The sequence below is a fragment of the Vigna umbellata genome, chromosome 9, assembly GCF_029865625.1.
Source record: "Vigna umbellata cultivar VRB3 chromosome 9, Vumbellata_1.0, whole genome shotgun sequence".
Classification (NCBI taxonomy): Eukaryota; Viridiplantae; Streptophyta; class Magnoliopsida; order Fabales; family Fabaceae; genus Vigna; species Vigna umbellata.
Genome location: NC_142173.1, coordinates 49,122,508 through 49,141,832, shown reverse-complemented (window position 1 = coordinate 49,141,832; position 19,325 = coordinate 49,122,508).

The following is a 19,325-nucleotide window of genomic DNA, read 5'->3' as shown; positions in this document are numbered from 1 at the left end:
TCTTCAAAATTCATCCACTTCCTCCAGTTCGTCCACTCCGTCCACTACCTCCACTTTGACCCGTTCGTCCACTTCCTCCAATTCGTCCACTTCGTCAACTACGTCCACTTCTTCAACTTCGTCCACTTCATCCATTTCGTCCATTTCGTCCACTTCCTCCTGTTCCTCAACTTGCTCCATTTCCTCAGTTCGTCCACTTCCTCCACTTCTTCCACTTCCTCAACTTCCTCAACTTCGTCCCCTTCCTCAACTTCCTCCACTTCCTCCATTTCCTCCACTTCCTCCACTCTCCACTTCGTCCACTTCCTCACTTCCTCCACTTCCTCCTCTTCGTCAACTTCCTCAACTTCGTCCCCTTCCACAATTTCCTCCATTTCCTCCACTTCCTCCACTTCGTCCACCTCCTCCACTTCCTCCACTTCATCAACTTCCTCCACTTCCTCCTCTTCGTCAACTTCCTCCTCTTCCTCCAGTTCGTCCACTTGCTCAACTTCCTCCACTTCTCGACTTACTCCACTTCCTCCACTTCGTAACTTCTCCACTTCCTCCCCTTCCTCCGCTTCCTCCATTTCATCCATTTCCTCCACTCCGTCCACTTCCTCCACTTCGTCACCTTCGTCAACTTCCTCTACTTCCTCCACTTCCTCCAGTTCCTCCACTTCGTCTACTTCCTCACTTCCAACACTTCCTCAACTTCGTCCACTTCCTCCTCTTCGTCTACTTCGTCCAAATCGTCCACTTCGTCGACTTCCTCCACTTCCTCCACTTCGTCCACTTCGTGTACTTCCTCCACTTCCTCCGCTTCGTCCACTTCGTCCACTTCCTCCACTTCCTTCACTTCCACCACTGCGTCTACTTCCTCCACTTCCTCCGCTTCGTCACTTCGTCCATTCCTCTACTTCCTCCACTTCCTCCACTTCCTTCACTTCCACCACTTCGACCACTTTGTCCATTCCTCGAGTTCGTCCTCTTCGTCAACTTCCTCCACTTCATCCACTTCGTGCACTTCCTCAACTTCCTTCACTTCCTCAACTTCCTCCACTTCCTCCACTTCCTGCTCTTCCCCCGCTTCCTCCACTTCCTCCATTCCTCCACTTCCTCCACTTCTTCCACTTCTTCCACTTTCTCCACTTCCTCCACTTCCTCCACTCCCTCCACTTCCTCCTCTTCGTCCACTTCTTTATAGTTGTCCACTTCTTCCACTTCTTCAACTTTGTCCGCTTCCTTCACATCCTCCAGTTCGTCCAATTCCTCCACTTTGTCACTTTGTCCACTTCATCCACTTCCTCCACTTCGTCCCCTTCCTCCACTTCGTCCCCTTCGTCGACTTCCCCACTTCGTCCACCTCGTCATCTTCCTTCACTTGGGCACCTTCGTCCACTTCTGCACTTCCTCCACTTCGTCCTCTTCATCCAGTCAATGACTTCGTCAACTTCTTCCACTTCTTCAACTCCCTCCACTTCCTCACTTCCTCCACTTCTTCACTTTGTCCACTTCATCCAGTTCGTCGACTTCATCCACTTCGTCCTCTTCGTCCAATCGTCAACTTCGTCCACTTCCTCCACTTCCCCCACTTCCTCCACTTCCTCCACTTCCTACACTTCCTCCAGTTCGTCCACTTCTTCCACTTCGTCAACTTCGTCCACTTCATCCACTTCTTGCACTTCTTCCACTTCGTCAACTTCGTCCACTTCCTCTACTTCCTACACTTCCTACACTTCAGCCACTTCTTCCACTTCTTCCACTTCGTCAACTTCCTCCACTTCTTCCACTTCGTCAACTTTGTCCACTTCCTCCACTTCGTCAACTTCGTCCACTTCTTCAACTTCCTCTACTTCTTCCACTACGTCCACTTCCTCCAATTCGTCCTTTTTGTCAACTTCGTCCACTTCTTCAACTTCCTCCACTTCGTCAACTTCATCCACTTCCTCCACTTCGTCCACTTCCTCCGCTTCCTCCACTTCGTCCACTTCATCCACTTCACTTCTGTACTTCGCCAACTTCGTTCACTTCTTCAACTTCCTCCACTTCGTCCACTTAGTCCACTTCGTTCACTTTGTCTACTTCTTCCACTTCGTCCACTTTGTCAACTTCATCCACTTCGTCGACTTCGTCCACATCGTCAACTTCGTCCACTTCCTCCACTTCGTCTACTGATTCAATGAAAAAGGGTTTCCTTCGGCCTGCCGCCGATTTAGAGTTTCTAGTTATTGCATACCGTCTCGATGGTTCCCCTCTTTACCAATCAGTACATTCCCCTATCTCTAAAGGGCTGCTTTAGCTCCTCAATTCGAGAAAGGAAGACTCGTACCTGTTGCTGACTGGGAGTTTCCTATTGTTGCCTATTACTTGAATGGCACCCCTCTATGAGATGAGAGGGCAGACTAAAGATGAATCAGGGGTGGGACGCGATTGTGACGACTGTGTTTGGGGCAGATTAACAGAGGAAGAACCAAAAAGCAGAAGAAGTCCAGAAAATCCTAGAAGAAAGAGCAGGTTCTGAAGAAGCAGCAGCGCCCGACCAGTCCGAGTTGACACATATGATGAGGGAGTTAGAACAGCTCAAAGGACAAATGAAGATGATGGTGCAACTAATGACAGCTATGGTATCCTCCAGGGGAATAGAGCCTTCGTCTACTTCCTCCACTTCGTCCATTTCGTCAACTTCATCCACATTGTCCACTTCCTCCACTTCCTCCACTTCGTCCTCTTCCTCAACTTCCTCCACTTCCTCCACTTCGCCCACTTCGTCAACTTCGTCCACTTGTTAAACTTCCTCCACTTCTTCCACTTAGCCCACTTCCTCCAATTCGTCCACCTCGTGCACTTCGTCCTCTTCGTCCACATCCTGCACTTCCTCCGCTTTATCCACTTGTCCACTTCCTCCACTTCGTCCATTTCGTCCACTTCGTCCACTTCCTCCACTATGTCCCCTTCCTCCACTTCGTCCCCTTCGTCGACTTCCTCCACTTCCTTCACTTCGTCAGCTTCCTCCACTTCGTCCCCTTCCTCGACTTCATCCACTTCGTCCACTTCGTGCTCTTCATCCACTTCATCAACTTCGTCGACTTCCTCCACTTCGTCCACTTCGTCCCTTCCTCCACTTCCCCCATTTCCTCCACTTCGTCCACTTCGTCCACTTCGTCCACTTCGTCCACTTCGTCCACCTCCTACACTTCCTTCACTTCATCCACGTCGTCAACTTCGTCCACTTCCTCCACTTCCTACACTTACGCCACTTCGTCCACTTCCTCCACTTCCTACACTTACGCCACTTCATCCACTTCGTCCACTTCTTCCACTTCGTCAACTTCCTCCACTTCCTCCACTTCTTCCACTTCGTCCACTTCGTCCACTTCCTCCACTTCGTCCACTTCTTCAACTTCCTCTACTTCTTCCACTTCGTCAACTTCCTCCAATTCGTCCACTTCGTCAACTTCGTCCACTTCTTCAACTTCCTCCACTTCGTCCACTTCGTCCACTTCATCCACTTCGTCCACTTCGTCCACTTCGTCCACTTCGTCAACTTCGTCCACTTCCTCCACTTCTCTACTTCGTCAACTTCGTTCACTTCTTCAACTTCCTCCACTTTGTCAACTTCGTCCACTTTGTCAACTTCGTCCACTTCGTCCACTTTGTCAACTTCATCCACTTCGTGCACATCGTCAACTTCGTCCACTTCCTCCACTTCGTCAACTTTGTCCACTTCCTCCACTTGGTGTACTTCCTCCACATCGTGCACTTCGTCAACCTCGTCCACTTCGTCAACTTCCTCCACTTCCTCCACTTCCTCCACTTCCTCCACTTCTTCAACTTCGTCCACTTCGTCCACTTCGTCCAGTTCGTCCACTTCGTCCACTTCGTCCACTTCGTCCACTTCGTCCCCTTCGTCGACTTCATCCACTTCGTCCACTTCGTGCTCTTCATCCACTTCATCAACTTCGTCGACTTCCTCCACTTCGTCCACTTCGTCCCTTCCTCCACTTCCCCCATTTCCTCCACTTCGTCCACTTCCTCCACTTCGTCCACCTCCTACACTTCCTCCACTTCATCCACTTCTTCCACTTCGTCAACTTCGTCCACTTCCTCCACTTTTTCCACGTCGTCAACTTCGTCCACTTCCTACACTTACGCCACTTCGTCCACTTCGTCCACTTCCTACACTTACGCCACTTCATCCACTTCGTCCACTTCTTCCACTTCGTCAACTTCCTCCACTTCCTCCACTTCTTCCACTTCGTCCACTTCGTCCACTTCCTCCACTTTGTCAACTTCGTCCACTTCTTCAACTTCCTCTGCTTCTTCCACTTCGTCAACTTCCTCCAATTCGTCCACTTCGTCAACTTCGTCCACTTCTTCAACTTCCTCCACTTCGTCCACTTCGTCCACTTCATCCGCTTCGTCCACTTCGTCCACTTCGTCAACTTCGTCCACTTCCTCCACTTCTCTACTTCGTCAACTTCGTTCACTTCTTCAACTTCCTCCACTTTGTCAACTTCGTCCACTTTGTCAACTTCGTCCACTTCGTCCACTTCGTCCACTTTGTCAACTTCATCCACTTCGTGCACATCGTCAACTTCGTCCACTTCCTCCACTTCGTCAACTTCGTCCACTTCCTCCACTTGGTGTAATTCCTCCACATCGTGTACTTCGTCAACCTCGTCCACTTCGTCAACTTCCTCCACTTCCTCCACTTCCTCCACTTCCTCCACTTCTTCAACTTCGTCCACTTCGTCCACTTCGTCCACTTCGTCCACTTCGTCCCCTTCGTCCCCTTCGTCAACTTCGTCGACTTCCTCCACTTCATCCACTTCGTCCCTTCCTCCACTTCCCCCATTTCCTCCACTTCGTCCACTTCCTCCACTTCGTCCACCTCCTACACTTCCTCCACTTCATCCACTTCTTCCACTTCGTCAACTTCGTCCACTTCCTCCACTTCTTCCACGTCGTCAACTTCGTCCACTTCCTCCACTTCCTACACTTACGCCACTTCGTCCACTTCCTCCACTTCCTACACTTACGCCACTTCATCCATTTCGTCCACTTCTTCCACTTCGTCAACTTCCTCCACTTCCTCCACTTCTTCCACTTCGTCCACTTCGTCCACTTCCTCCACTTCGTCAACTTCGTCCACTTCTTCAACTTCCTCTGCTTCTTCCACTTCGTCAACTTCCTCCAATTCGTCCACTTCGTCAACTTCGTCCACTTCTTCAACTTCCTCCACTTCGTCCACTTCGTCCACTTCATCCACTTCGTCCACTTCGTCCACTTCGTCAACTTCGTCCACTTCCTCCACTTCTCTACTTCGTCAACTTCGTTCACTTCTTCAACTTCCTCCACTTTGTCAACTTCGTCCACTTTGTCAACTTCGTCCACTTCGTCCACTTTGTCAACTTCATCCACTTCGTGCACATCGTCAACTTCGTCCACTTCCTCCACATCGTCAACTTCGTCCACTTCCTCCACTTGGTCAACTTCCTCCCCTTCCTCCACTTCCTTCACTTCGTCCATTTCCTCCACTTCCCCCACTTCCTCCACTTCGTCCACTTCGTCCACTTCCTACACTTCCTCCACTTCGTCCAATTCTTCCACTTCGTCAACTTCGTCCACTTCATCCACTTCTTGCACTTCTTCCACTTCGTCAACTTCGTCCACTTCCTCCACTTCCTACACTTCCTACACTTCAGCCACTTCGTCCACTTCTTCCACTTCGTCAATTTCTTCCACTTCCTCCACTTCTCCCACTTCGTCAACTTCGTCCACTTCCTCCACTTCGTCAACTTCGTCCACTTCTTCAACTTCCTCTACTTCTTCCACTATGTCCACTTCCTCCAATTCGTCCTTTTCGTCAACTTCGTCCACTTCTTCAATTTCCTCCACTTTGTCAACTTCATCCACTTCGTCCACTTCGTCGGCTTCCTCCACTTCCTCCACTTCATCCACTTCACTTCTCTACTTCGCTAACTTCGTTCACTTCTTCAACTTCCTCCACTTCGTCCACTTAGTCAACTTCGTTCACTTTGTCTACTTCTTCCACTTCGTCCACTTTGTCAACTTCATCCACTTCGTCGACTTCGTCCACATCGTCAACTTCGTCCAGTTCCTCCACTTCGTCAACTTCGTCCACTTCCTCCACTTCGTCTACTTCCTCCACTTCGTCCATTTCGTCAACTTCATCCACATTGTCCACTTCCTCCACTTCCTCCACTTCGTCCTCTTCGTCAACTTCCTCCACTTCGTCCACTTCGTCAACTTCGTCCACTTGTTAAACTTCCTCCACTTCTTCCACTTAGCCCACTTCCTCTAATTCGTCCACCTCGTGCACTTCGTCCTCTTCGTCCACATCCTGCACTTCCTCCACTTTATCCACTCGTCCACTTCCTCCACTTCGTCCACTTCGTCCATTTCGTCCACTTCCTCCACTATGTCCCCTTCCTCCACTTCGTCCCTTTCGTGGACTTCCTCCACTTCCTCCACTTCCTTCACTTCGTCATCTTCCTCCACTTCGTCCACTTCCTCCACTTCATCCACTTCGTCCACTTCGTCCACTTCGTGCTCTTCATCAACTTCATCAACTTCGTTGACTTCCTCCACTTCGTCAACTTCGTCCCTTCCTCCACTTCCCCCATTTCCTCCACTTCGTCCACTTCCTCCACTTCGTCCACCTCCTACACTTCCTCCACTTCATCCACTTCTTCCACTTCGTCAACTTCGTCCACTTCGTCCACTTCTTCCACGTCGTCAACTTCGTCCACTTCGTCCACTTTGTCCAATTCGTCAACTTCGTCCACTTCCTCCACTTCCTACACTTCCTACACTTACGCCACTTCATCCACTTCGTCCACTTCTTCCACTTCGTCAACTTCGTCCACTCTTTCCACTTCGTGAACTTCGTCCACTTCCTCCACTTCGTCAACTTCGTCCACTTCTTCAACTTCCTCTGCTTCTTCCACTTCGTCAACTTCCTCCAATTCGTGCACTTCGTTAACTTCGTCCACTTCTTCAACTTCGTCCACTTCGTCCACTTCGTCCACTTCGTCCACTTCATCCACTTCGTCCACTTCGTCAACTTCGTCCACTTCCTCCACTTCTCTACTTCGTCAACTTCGTTCACTTCTTCAACTTCCTCCACTTAGTCCACTTCGTCCACTTTGTCTACTTCGTCCACTTTGTCAACTTCGTCCACTTCGTCAACTTCATCCACTTCGTCCACATCGTCAACTTCGTCCACTTCCTCCACTTCGTCAACTTCGTCCACTTCCTCCACTTGGTGTACTTCCTCCACATCGTGCACTTCGTCAACTTGGTCCACTTCGTCAACTTCCTCCACTTCGTCCACTTCTTCCACTTCCTCCACTTCGTCCACTTCATCCACTTCGTCCACTTCGTCCACTTCATCCACTTCGTCCACTTCGTCCACTTCGTGTACTTCCTCCATATCGTGCACTTCGTCAACTTTGTCAACTTCTTCCACTTCCTTCACTTCCTCCACTTCCTACACTTCCTACACTTCCTCCACTTGCTCAACTTCCTGCACTTCCTCCACTTCCTCCACTTCCTCCACTTCCTCCACTTCTTTAACTTCGTCCACATCCTCGACTCCCTCCACTTCCTCCTCTTCATCCACTTCCTCCACTCCGTCCACTTCTTTATATTCGTCCACTTCTTCCACTTCTTCAACTTCGTCCACTTCCTTCACATTGTCCAGTTCGTCCAATTCCTCCACTTCCTCCACTTCGTCCACTTCGTCCACTTCGTCCACTTCGTGTACTTCCTCCATATCGTGCACTTCGTCAACTTTGTCAACTTCTTCCACTTCCTTCACTTCCTCCACTTCCTACACTTCCTACACTTCCTCCACTTGCTCAACTTCCTGCACTTCCTCCACTTCCTCCACTTCCTCCACTTCCTCCACTTCTTTAACTTCGTCCACATCCTCGACTCCCTCCACTTCCTCCTCTTCATCCACTTCCTCCACTCCGTCCACTTCTTTATATTCGTCCACTTCTTCCACTTCTTCAACTTCGTCCACTTCCTTCACATTGTCCAGTTCGTCCAATTCCTCCACTTCATCCACTTCGTCCATTTCGTCCACTTCGTCCATTTCCTCCATTTCGTCCACTTCGTCCATTTCCTCCACTTCGTCCATTTCGTCGACTTCCTCCACTTCCTCCACTTCGTCTACCTCGTCAGCTTTCTCCACTTCGTCCACTTCCTCCACTTCATCCACTTCCTCCAATTTGTGCTCTTCGTCCTCTTCATCCACTTCATCCACTTCGTCAACATCCTCCACTTTGTCAACTTCATCCACTTCTTCCACTTTGTCCACTTCATCCGGTTCGTCGACTTCCTCCACTTCGTCCTCTTCGTCCACTTTGTCCACTTCCCCCATTTCCTCAACTTTGTCCACTTCCTCCACTTCGTCCACCTCCTACACTTCCTCCACTTCTTCCACTTCGGCAACTTCGTCCACTTCCTCCATTTCTTCCACTTCGTCCACTTTGTCCAATTCGTCAACTTCGTCCACTTCGTCCACTTCGTCCACTTCGTCCACTTCGTCCACTTCGTCCACTTCCTACACTTCGTACACTTCCCCCACTTCGACCACTTCTTCCACTTCGTCCACTTCTCTACTTCGTCAACTTTTTTCACTTCTTCAACTTCCTCCACTTCGTCCACTTAGTCCACTTAGTCCACTTCGTCCACTTTGTCTACTTCGTCCACTTCGTCCAGTTTGTCAACTTCATCCACATCGTTGACTTCGTCCACATCGTCAACTTCGTCCACTTGATGTACTTCCTCCATATCGTGCACTTCGTCAACTTTGTCAACTTCCTCCACTTCCTCCACTTCCTCCACTTCCTACACTTCCTCCACTTGCTCAACTTCCTGCACTTCCTCCACTTCCTCCACTTCCTCCACTTCCTCCACTTCTTTATATTCGTCCACTTCTTCCACTTCTTCAACTTCATCCACTTCCTTCACATTGTCCAGTTCGTCCAATTCCTCCACTTCATCCACTTCGTCCATTTCGTCCACTTCGTCCATTTCCTCCATTTTGTCCAAATCGTCCATTTCCTCCACTTCGTCCATTTCGTCGACTTCCTCCACTTCCTCCACTTCGTCCACCTCGTCAGCTTTCTCCACATCGTCCACTTCCTCCACTTCATCCACTTCCTCCACTTCGTCCTCATCATCCACTTCGTCAACATCCTCCACTTTGTCAACTTCGTCCACTTCTTCAACTCCCTCCACTTCCTCCACCTCTTCCACTTTGTCCACTTCATCCGGTTCGTCGACTTCCTCCACTTCGTCCTCTTCGTCCACTTCGTCCACTTCCCCCATTTCCTCCACTTTGTCCACTTCCTCCACTTCGTCCACTTCATCCACTTCGTCCACTTCGTCCACTTCCCCCATTTCCTCAACTTCGTCCACCTCCTCCACTTCTCTACTTCGTCAACTTCGTTCACTTCTTCAACTTCCTCCATTTCGTCCACTTAGTCCACTTCGTCCACTTCGTCCACTTTGTCTACTTCGTCCACTTTGTCAACTTCGTCCACTTCCTCCACTTGGTGTACTTCCTCCACATCGTGCACTTCGTCAACTTCGTCCACTTCGTCAACTTCCTTCACTTCCTCCACTTCTTCAACTTCCTCCACTTCCTCCACTTCCTTCACTTCCTCCACATCGTCCACTTCCTACACTTCCTCCACTACCTCCACTTCTTCCACTTTGTCCACTTCGTCCACTTCCTCCACTCCCTCCACTTCCTCCTCTTCGTCCACGTCCTCCACTTCGTCCACTTCTTTATATTCGTCCACTTCTTCCACTTCTTCAACATCGTCCACTTCCTCCACATCGTCCAGTTCGTCCACTTCCTCCACTTCCCCCATTTCGTCCACTATGCCCACTTCCTCCACATCGTCCACTTCGTCAACTTCGTCAACTTCCTCCACTTCCTCCACTTCCTCCACTTCCTCCACTTGCTAAAACTTCCTCCACTTCCTCCACTTCCTGCACTTCCTCCACTTCCTCCACTTCCTCCACTTCTTCAACTTCGTCCACATCCTCCACTTCCTCCACTCCCTCCACTTCCTCCTCTTCGTCCACTTCTTTATATTCGTCCACTTCTTCCACTTCTTCAACTTCCCCCACTTCCTTCACATTGTCCAGTTCGTCCAATTCCTCCACTTAATCCACTTCATCCACTTCGTCCATTTCGTCCACTTCGTCCATTTCCTCCATTTCGTCCACTTCGTCCATTTCCTCCAATTCGCCCATTTCGTCGACTTCCTCCACTTCCTCCACTTCGTCCACCTCGTCAGCTTTCTCCACTTCGTCCACTTCCTCCACTTCATCCACTTCCTCCACTTCGTCCTCTTCATCCACTTCATCCACTTCGTCAACATCCTCCACTTTGTCAACTTGGTCCATTTCTTCAACTCCCACAACTTCCGCCACTTCCTCCACTTCCTCCACTTCTTCCACTTTGTTCACTTCAACCGGTTCGTCGACTTCCTCCACTTCGTCCTCTTCGTCCACTTCATCCACTTCCCCCATTTCCTCCACTTTGTCCACTTCCTCCACTTTTTCCACCTCCTACACTTCCTCCACTTCTTCCACTTCATCAACTTCGTCCAATTCGTCAACTTCGTCCACTTCGTCCACTTCCTACACTTCGTACACTTCCGCCACTTCGTCCACTTCTTCCACTTCGTCAACTTCCTCCACTTCCTCCACTTCATCAACTTCGTCCACTTCTTCAACTTCCTCCACTTCGTCCACTTCCTCCACTTCTCTACTTCGTCAACTTTTTTCACTTCCTCCACTTCCCCCACTTCCTCCACTTCCCCCACATCCTCCACTTCGTCCACTTCCTCCACTTCCTCCACATCCTACACTTCCTCCACTTGCTCAACTTCCTGCACTTCCTCCACTTCCTCCACTTCTTTAACTTCGTCCACATCCTCCACCGCCTCCACTTCCTCCTCTTCGTCCACTTCCTCCACTTCGCCCACTTCTTTATATTCGTGCACTTCTTCCACTTCTTCAACTTCGTCCTCTTCCTTCACATTGTCCAGTTCGTCCAATTCCTCCACTTCATCCACTTCGTCCACTTCGTCCATTTCGTCCACTTCGTCCATTTCCTCCATTTCGTCCACTTCGTCCATTTCCTCCAATTCGTCCATTTCGTCGACTTCCTCCACTTTCTCCACTTCGTCCACCTCGTCAGCTTTCTCCACTTCGTCCACTTCCTCCACTTCATCCACTTCCTCCACTTCGTCCTCTTCATCCACTTCATCCACTTCGTCAACATCCTCCACTTTGTCAACTTCGTCCACTTCTTCAACTCCCTCCACTTCCTCCACTTCTTCCACTTTGTCCACTTCATCCGGTTCGTCGACTTCCTCCACTTCGTCCTATTCGTCCACTTCGTCCACTTCCCCCATTTCCTCCACTTTGTCCACTTCCTCCACTTCGTCAACTTCGTCCACTTCATCCACTTCGTCCACTTCGTCCACTTCGTCCACTTCGTCCACTTCGTCCACTTCGTCAACTTCGTCCCTTTCCTCCACTTCTCTACTTCGTCAACTTCGCTCACTTCTTCAACTTCCTCCATTTCGTCCACTTAGTCCACTTCGTCCACTTTGTCTACTTCGTCCACTTTGTCAACTTCGTCCACTTCATCCACTTTGTCAACTTCATCCACTTCGTCCACATCGTCACCTTTGTCCACTTCCTCCACTTCGTCCACTTCGTCAAATTCCTTCACTTCCTCCACTTCCTCAACTTCCTCCACTTCCTCCACTTCCTCCACTTCCTTCACTTCCTCCACATCGTCCACTTCCTACACTTCCTTCACTACCTCCACTTCTTCCACTTTGTCCACTTCGTCCACTTCCTCCACTCCCTCCACTTCCTCCTCTTCGTCCACTTCCTCCACTTCGTCCTCTTCTTTATATTCGTCCACTTCTTCCACTTCTTCAACATCGTCCACTTCCTCCACATCGTCCAGTTCGTCCACTTCCTCCACTTCCTCCACTTCCCCCACTTCGTCCATTTCGTCCGCTACGCCCACTTCCTCCACTTCGTCTACTTCCTCCACATCGTCCACTTCGTCAACTTCCTCCACTTCCTCCACTTGCTCAACTTCCTCCACTTCCTCTACTTCCTAATCTTCCTCCACTTCCTCCGCTTCTTCAACTTCGTCCACATCCTCCACTCCCTCCACTTCCTCCTCTTCGTCCACTTCTTTATATTCGTCCACGTCTTCCACTTCTTCAACTTCGTCCACTTCCTTCACATTGTCCAGTTCGTCCAATTCCTCCACTTCATCCACTTCAACCACTTCGTCCATTTTGTCCACTTCGTCCATTTCCTCCATTTCGTCCACTTCGTCCATTTCCTCCACTTCGTCCATTTCGTCGACTTCCTCCACTTCCTCCACTTCGTCCACCTCGTCAGCTTTCTCCACTTCGTCCACTTCCTCCACTTCATCCACTTCCTCCACTTCGTCCTCTTCATCCACTTCATCCACTTCGTCAACATCCTCCACTTTGTCAACTTCGTCCACTTCTTCAACTTCCTCCACTTCCTCCACTTCCTCCACTTCTTCCACTTTGTTCACTTCAACCGGTTCGTCGACTTCCTCCACTTCGTCCTCTTCGTCCACTTCGTCCACTTCCCCCATTTCCTCCACTTTGTCCACTTCCTCCACTTTTTCCACCTCCTACACTTCCTCCACTTCTTCCACTTCATCAACTTCGTCCACTTCCTCCACTTCTTCCACTTCGTCCACTTTGTCCAATTCGTCAACTTTGTCCACTTCGTCCACTTCCTACACTTCGTACACTTCCGCCACTTCGTCCACTTCTTCCACTTCGTCCACTTCTTCCACTTCGTCAACTTCCTCCACTTCCTCCACTTCATCAACTTCGTCCACTTCTTCAACTTCCTCCACTTCGTCCACTTCCTCCACTTCTCTACTTCGTCAACTTTTTTCACTTCTTCAACTTCCTCCACTTCGTCCATTTAGTCCACTTCCTCCACTTTGTCTACTTCGTCCACTTTGTCAGCTTCATCCGCATCGTTGACTTCGTCCACATCGTCAACTTCGTCCACATCCTCCACTTCTTGTACTTCGTCCATATCGTGCACTTCGTCAACTTTGTCAACTTCCTCCACTTCCTCCACTTCCTACACTTCCTCCACTTGCTCAACTTCCTGCACTTCCTCCACTTCCTCCACTTCCTCCACTTCTTTAACTTCGTCCACATCCTCCACTCCCTCCACTTCCTCCTCTTCGTCCACTTCCTCCACTTCGTCCACTTCTTTATATTCGTGCACTTCTTCCACTTCTTCCACTTCGTCCACTTCCTTCACATTGTCCAGTTCGTCCAATTCCTCCACTTCATCCACTTCGTCCACTTCGTCCATTTCGTCCACTTCGTCCATTTCCTCCATTTCGTCCACATCGTCCATTTCCTCCACTTCGTCCATTTCGTCGACTTCCTCCACTTTCTCCACTTCGTCCACCTCGTCAGCTTTCTCCACATCGTCCACTTCCTCCACTTCATCCACTTCCTCCACTTCGTCCTCTTCATCCACTTCATCCACTTCGTCAACATCCTCCACTTTGTCAACTTCGTCCACTTCTTCAACTCCGTCCACTTCCTCCACTTCTTCCACTTTGTCCACTTCATCCGGTTCGTCGACTTCCTCCACTTCGTCCTCTTCGTCCACTTCGTCCACTTCCCCCATTTCCTCCACTTTGTCCACTTCCTCCACTTCGTCCACCTCCTACACTTGCTCCACTTCTTCCACTTCTTCCACTTCGTCAACTTCGTCCACTTCCTCCACTTCTTCCACTTCGTCCACTTTGTCCAATTGGTCAACTTCGTCCACTTCGTCCACTTTCTACACTTCGTACACTTCCGCCACTTCGTCCACTTCTTCGACTTCCTCCACTTCTTCCACTTCGTCAACTTCCTTCACTTCCTCCACTTCATCAACTTCGTCCACTTCTTCAACTTCCTCCACTTCGTCCACTTCCTCCACTTCCTCCACTTCTCTACTTCGTCAACTTTTTTCACTTCAACTTCCTCCACTTCGTCCACTTAGTCCACTTCGTCTACTTTGTCTACTTCATCCACTTTGTCAATTTCATCCACATCGTTGACTTCGTCCACATCGTCAACTTCGTCCACTTCCTCCACTTCGTGTACTTCCTCCATATCGTGCACTTCGTCAACTTCGTCCACTTCGTCAACTTCATCCACTTCGTCCACCTCCTACACTTCCTCCACTTCTTCCACTTCTTCCACTTCGTCAACTTCGTCCACTTCGTCCACTTCTTCCACTTCGTCCACTTTGTCCAATTCGTCAACTTCGTCCACTTCCTACACTTCGTACACTTCCGCCACTTCGTCCACTTCTTCCACTTCGTCCACTTCTTCCACTTCGTCAACTTCCTTCACTTCCTCCACTTCATCAACGTCGTCCACTTCTTCAACTTCCTCCACTTCGTCCACTTCCTCCACTTCTCTACTTCGTCAACTTTTTTCACTTCAACTTCCTCCACTTCGTCCACTTAGTCCACTTCGTCCACTTCATCAACTTCGTCCACTTCTTCAGCTTCCTTCACTTCTTCCACTTCGTCCACTTCTTCCACTTCCTCCCCTTCCTCCACATCCTTCACTTCATCAACTTCATCAACTTCCTCCGCTTCCTCCACTTGCTCCACTTCCTCCCATTCCTCCACCTCCTTCACTTCCTCCACTTGCACCACTTCCTCCACTTCCTCCACATCGTCCACTTTGTCAACTTCCTTCACTTCGTCAACTTCCTCCACTTCGTCAACTTCCTCCACTTCCTCCACTTCATAAACTTCGTCCACTTCTTCAACTTCCTCCACTTCCTCCACTTCCTCCACTTCTCTACTTCGTCAACTTTTTTCACTTCTTCAACTTCCTCCACTTCGTCCATTTAGTCCACTTCCTCCACTTTGTCTACTTCGTCCACTTCGTCCACTTTGTCAGCTTCATCCGCATCGTTGACTTCGTCCATATCGTGCACTTCGTCAACTTTGTCAACTTCCTCCACTTCCTCCACTTCCTACACTTCCTCCACTTGCTCAACTTCCTGCACTTCCTCCACTTCCTCCACTTCCTCCACTTCTTTAACTTCGTCCACATCCCCCACTCCCTCCACTTCCTCCTCTTCGTCCACTTCCTCCACTTCGTCCACTTCTTTATATTCGTGCACTTCTTCCACTTCTTCAACTTCGTCCACTTCCTTCACATTGTCCAGTTCGTCCAATTCCTCCACTTCATCCACTTCGTCCACTTCGTCCATTTCCTCCATTTCGTCCACTTCGTCCATTTCCTCCACTTCGTCCATTTCGTCGACTTCCTCCACTTTCTCCACTTCGTCCACCTCGTCAGCTTTCTCCACATCGTCCACTTCCTCCACTTCCTCCACTTCGTCCTCTTCATCCACTTCATCCACTTCGTCAACATCCTCCACTTTGTCAACTTCGTCCACTTCTTCAACTCCGTCCACTTCCTCCACTTCTTCCACTTTGTCCACTTCATCTGGTTCGTCGACTTCCTCCACTTCGTCCTCTTCGTCCACTTCGTCCACTTCCCCCATTTCCTCCACTTTGTCCACTTCCTCCACTTCGTCCACCTCCTACACTTCCTCCACTTCTTCCACTTCTTCCACTTCTTCCACTTCGTCAACTTCGTCCCCTTCCTCCACTTCTTCCAGTTCGTCCACTTTGTCCAATTCGTCAACTTCGTCCACTTCCTACACTTCGTACACTTCCTCCACTTCCTCTACTACCTCCATGTTGTCCACTTCGTCAACTTCGTCAACTTCGTCCACTTCCTCCACTTCGTTTACTTCCTACACTTCCTCCACTTCCTCCACTTCGTCCACTTCCTCCTCTTCCCCCACTTCCTCCACTTCCTCCACTTCTTCCACTTTTTCCATTTCCTCCACTTCCTCCACTCCCTCCACTTCATCCTCTTCGTCCACTTCCTCCACTTCCTCCACTTCTTTACAGTTGTCCACTTCTTCCTCTTCTTCAACTTTGTCCCCTTCCTTCACATCGTCCAGTTCGTCCAATTCCTCCACTTTGTCCACTTCATCCACTTCCTCCACTCCGTCCCCTTCCTCCACTTCGTCCCCTTCGTCGACTTCCTCCACTTCGTCCACCTTGTCATCTTCCTCCACTTCGGCCACTTCGGCCACTTCGGCCACTTCGGTCACTTTCTCCACTTCATCCACTTCCTCCACTTCATCCTCTTCATCCACTTCATCGACTTCGTCAACTTCCTCCACTTCGTCAACTTCCTGCACTTCTTCAACTCCCTCCACTTCCTCCACTTCTCTACTTCGTCAACTTTTTTCACTTCAACTTCCTCCACTTCGTCCACTTAGTCCACTTCGTCCACTTCGTCAACTTCGTCCACTTCTTCAGCTTCCTTCACTTCTTCCACTTCGTCCACTTCCTCCAATTCGTCCACTTCGTCCACTTCGTCCATTTCATCCACTTCCTCCACTTCCTCCACTGCCTCCGCTTCCTCCACTTCGTCCACTTCCTCCCCTTCCTCCACTTCCTTCACTTCATCAACTTCATCAACTTCCTCCGCTTCCTCCGCTTCCTCCACTTGCTCCACTTCCTCCCATTCCTCCACCTCCTTCACTTCCTCCACTTGCACCACTTCCTCCACTTCCTCCACATCGTCCACTTTGTCCACTTCCTTCACTTCGTCAACTTCCTCCACTTCGTCAACTTCCTCCACTTCCTCCACTTCATAAACTTCGTCCACTTCTTCAACTTCCTGCACTTCGTCCACTTCCTCCACTTCTCTACTTCGCCAACTTTTTTCACTTCTTCAACTTCCTCCACTTCGTCCATTTAGTCCACTTCCTCCACTTTGTCTACTTCGTCCACTTCGTCCACTTTTTCAGCTTCATCCGCATCGTTGACTTCGTCCATATCGTGCACTTCGTCAACTTTGTCAACTTCCTCCACTTCCTCCACTTCCTACACTTCCTCCACTTGCTCAACTTCCTGCACTTCCTCTACTTCCTCCACTTCCTCCACTTCTTTAACTTTCCCTCCACTTCCTCCTCTTCGTCCACTTCCTCCACTTCGTCCACTTCTTTATATTCGTGCACTTCTTCCACTTCTTCAACTTCGTCCACTTCCTTCACATTGTCCAGTTCGTCCAATTCCTCCACTTCATCCACTTCGTCCACTTCGTCCATTTCGTCCACTTCGTCCATTTCCTCCATTTCGTCCACTTCGTCCATTTCCTCCACTTCGTCCATTTCGTCGACTTCCTCCACTTTCTCCACTTCGTCCACCTCGTCAGCTTTCTCCACATCGTCCACTTCCTCCACTTCATCCACTTCCTCCACTTCGTCCTCTTCATCCACTTCATCCACTTCGTCAACATCCTCCACTTTGTCAACTTCGTCCACTTCTTCAACTCCCTCCACGTCCTCCACTTCTTCCACTTTGTCCACTTCATCCGGTTCGTCGACTTCCTCCACTTCGTCCTCTTCGTCCACTTCGTCCACTTCCCCCATTTCCTCCACTTTGTCAACTTCCTCCACTTCGTCCACCTCCTACACTTCCTCCACTTCTTCCACTTCTTCCACGTCGTCAACTTCGTCCACTTCCTCCACTTCTTCCACTTCGTCCACTTTGTCCAATTCGTCAACTTCGTCCACTTCCTACACTTCGTACACTTCCGCCACTTCGTCCACTTCTTCCACTTCGTCCACTTCTTCCACTTCGTCAACTTCCTTCACTTCCTCCACTTCATCAACTTCGTCCACTTCTTCAACTTCCTCCACTTCGTCCACTTTGTCCACTTCCTCCACTTCTCTACTTCGTCAACTTTTTTCACTTCAACTTCCTCCACTTCGTCCACTTAGTCCACTTCGTCTACTTTGTCTACTTCATCCACTTTGTCAATTTCATCCACATCGTTGACTTCGTCCACATCGTCAACTTCGTCCACTTCCTCCACTTCATGTACTTCCTCCATATCGTGCACTTCGTCAACTTCGTCCACTTCGTCAACTTCGTCCACTTCGTCAACTTCCTCCACTTCCTCCACTTCCTCCACTTCCTCAACTTCCTCCACTTCCTCCACTTCCTTCAGTTCCTCCACTTCCTTCACTTCCTACACTTCCTCCACTTCCTCCACTTCCTCAACTTCCTCCACTTCCTCCACTTCCTGCACTTCCTCCACTTCCTCCACTTCTTCCACTTCGTCCACTTCCTCCACTTCCTCCACTCCCTCCACTTCCTCCTCTTCGTCCACTTCCTCCACTTCGTCCACTTCTTCAACTTCTTCAACTTCGTCCGCTTCCTCCACATCGTCCACTTCGTCCACTTCCTCCACTTCCTCCATTTCGTCCATTTCGTCCACTTCCTCCACTTCCTCCACTGCCTCTACTTCCTCCACTGCCTCTACTACCTCCATGTTGACCACTTCGTCAACTTCGTCAACTTCGTCCACTTCCTCCACTTCGTTTACTTCCTACACTTCCTCCACTTCTTCCACTTCCTCCACTTCCTCCTCTTCCCCCACTTCCTCCACTTCCTCCACTTCTTCCACTTTTTCCACTTCCTCCACTTCCTCCACTCCCTCCACTTCATCCTCTTCGTCCACTTCCTCCACTTCCTCCACTTCTTTACAGTTGTCCACTTCTTCCTCTTCTTCAACTTTGTCCCCTTCCTTCACATCGTCCAGTTCGTCCAATTCCTCCACTTTGTCCACTTCATGCACTTCCTCCACTCCGTCCCCTTCCTCCACTTCGTCCCCTTCGTCGACTTCCTCCACTTCGTCCACCTTGTCATCTTCCTCCACTTCGGCCACTTCGGCCACTTCGGTCACTTTCTCCACTTCATCCACTTCCTCCACTTCGTCCTCTTCATCCACTTCATCGACTTCGTCAACTTCCTCCACTTCGTCAACTTCCTCCACTTCTTCAACTCCCTCCATTTCCTCCACTTCCTCCACTTCTTCCACTTTGTCCACTTCATCCAGTTCGTCGACTTCCTCAACTTCGTCTTCTTCGTCCAATCGTCAACTTCGTCCTCTTCCTCCTCTTCCCCCACTTCCTCCACTTCATCCACTTCCTCCACTTCGTCCACTTCCTGCACTTCCTCCACTTCGTCCACTTCTTCCACCTCGTCAACTTCGTCGACTTCATCCACTTCCTGCACTTTTTCCACTTCATCAACTTCCTCCACTTCCTCCACTTCCTACACTTCCTACACTTAAGGCACTTCGTCCACT